This window comes from Urtica dioica, chromosome 2 (assembly GCF_054948205.1).
Source record: "Urtica dioica subsp. dioica isolate 48M chromosome 2, U.dioica_male_clone48M_v1_H2, whole genome shotgun sequence".
Taxonomy (NCBI): Eukaryota; Viridiplantae; Streptophyta; class Magnoliopsida; order Rosales; family Urticaceae; genus Urtica; species Urtica dioica.
Window position 1 is genome coordinate 882,501 of NC_142757.1, and position 2,500 is coordinate 885,000.

Below are 2,500 nucleotides of genomic sequence, written 5' to 3' on the forward strand. Positions count from 1 at the left end.
GGAGCAAGGCAGCGCACGGTGGCGCCACCCTCTCCTCCACCCTCTGCCGGAGAAACACAACGCCGTGTTTCCATTAGCCTACAAATCCCCGCCATTTTCCGTCAAATCCGTCAAAAAATTCCGTCGCACCACCGCCGGAGCACGGCGGCCCATGGCGGCGCCGCCCCTTCCCGTCAAAACCCGCGTCGCCGTGTGTCCCAAGCCCACACATCCCCGCCGCGGTCGAGGAATGACTCGATGAAATGGGCCAGCCGGGCCCGCCATGGCCCAGTCCCCAGCCCACCCAAGGAACCACCCCCCCCTAAAGATACAAACGAACATTTGGCCATCTGACACCAGTAAACATTAAAATGGCTGAGGAGGGGTACAAAAATATTTTCTGGGAAATTTTATTAACCTCTGTGAAGTATTCTGATGCCCTAACCCACTTTCGCCATTCGCCCCACTGCCGCCGCTCGAGCATGACTCGAGCATTTCTCTCCCGTCCCTCAAGCTCTGACTCGGCCATTGATCGAGCGTGCCTCGAGAATTTCTCGGCCATCTCTCGAGCATTTCTCGGCCATCTCTCGAGCATTTCTCGGCCATCGCTCGAGCGTGCCTCGAGCATTTCTCGCCCGTCGCCTCGGCCATTGCTCGAGCGCGCCCCAGCATTTCTCGGTCGGCCATGTCTCGGCCATCGCTCGACCGTGCCTCGAGCATTTCCCTCCCGTCGCTCGAGCATGACTCGGTCATCGCTCGATCATGCCAACGATCGAGCGTGCATCGGCCATCGCTCGAGCATGCCTCGGCCAGCGATGGAGCATGCCTCGGCCATCCTCTAGCATGCTCGAGCATAACTCCCGTCGCTCGAGCATTCCTCGGCCATGCTCGAGCATGCTCGAGCATTTCTTTCCCGTCGCTCGAGCATGCCTCGGCCATCGCTCGAGCATGCCTCGGCCAGCGATGGAGCATGCCTCGGCCATCCTCTATCATGCTCGAGCATTCCTCCCGTCGCTCGAGCATTCCTCGGCCATGCTCGAGCATGCTCGAGCATTTCTCTCCCGTCGCTCGAGCATGCCTCGGCCATGCTCGATGCTCGAGCATTTCTCTCCCGTCGCTCGAGCATGCCTCGGCCGTGCTCGATCATGCTCGAGCATTTCTCTCCCGTCGCTCGAGCATGCCTCGGCCCGTGCTCGATCATGCTCGAGTATTTCACTCCCGTCGCTCGAGCATTTCTCTCCCGTCGCTCGAGCATGCATCGGCGGCTCTAACGTTTTCTCACGAGCCTTCAACCCATTATTTTACCTCACTAGACTTGCCTCCGCCTTGGTTCTTAACCTTTTAGGGAGAACATTCATATTCCAACAAATTTTCATCCATGGAAAATTTTTGGTCGCCGGAAAATTTTCCGGCGGGCGGTCGCCGGAGCTCCGCCGCCGGCGGGGGGTCACCGGCGGTCGGTCGCGACTTGTCGGGTCGGCCCGGTCATAATCCGTCTTTGGGTCCGTAGCAAATTATGCTCTTATCATGCGAGTCAACTCTTGGTCAACATTTTCAAGCTCAAGGAACCACCCCCCCCTAAAGATACAAACGAACATTTGGCCATGTGACACCAGTAAACATTAAATTTTCCAAGGCCATGACCAAAAAAAAAAAATTATTTTTTTTTATTTTTTTTTTTGAACCTCCATCTAGTATAATGTTTTTTAAGATATATGCTCGAGCTATAATCAAGAGAACCCATGGGAATATTTTTAAATTAATTTTTTAAAATCACGTTCCAGGATCCGGTCGGCCATTGCTCGAGCATGACTCGTCCGTCGCTCCATCCTGCTCGGCCATGACTCGGCCGAGGCGTCAAATTTTTTTTTTTTTTTTTTTTTAATTTTTTTGAATCTCTATGAATTATAATGTTTTCTAAGAGATCTGGAGTTGGTCTTGTGAAGAGAACCCATAGGATTATTTTTAAATTAATTTTACAAGCTCCAAAACATGTTCCAGTCGTCCGGTCGGCCATTGCTCGAGCATGACTGGGCCGTCGCTCCATCCTGCCTCGGCCATTGCTCGAGCATGACTCGGCCGAGGCGTGAAAAAAAAAAAGTTTTTTTTTTTTTTTTTTTTTGATAATCTCAAACAAGTATAATGTTTTCTAAGACATATGGAGTTGGTTTTGTGAAGAGAACCCATGGGATTATTTTTAAATTAATTTTACAAGCTCCAAAACATGTTCCAGTCGTCCGGTCGGCCATTGCTCGAGCATGACTGGGCCGTCGCTCCATCCTGCCTCGGCCATTGCTCGAGCATGACTCGGCCGAGGCGTCAAAAAAAAAAAAAAAATTTTTTTTTTTTTTTTTGAATCTCCATCAAGTCTAATGTTTTCTAAGATATATGGAGTTGGTTTTGTGAATAAAACCCATTACTCGGCCGTGCCCAAGCCTTGAAACCAAGAACCAACCGTGGTAAAGCCCGTGCCATGGCATTGCAACTAAGAACCAACCGTTGAAGCGACCGTGCCTCACCC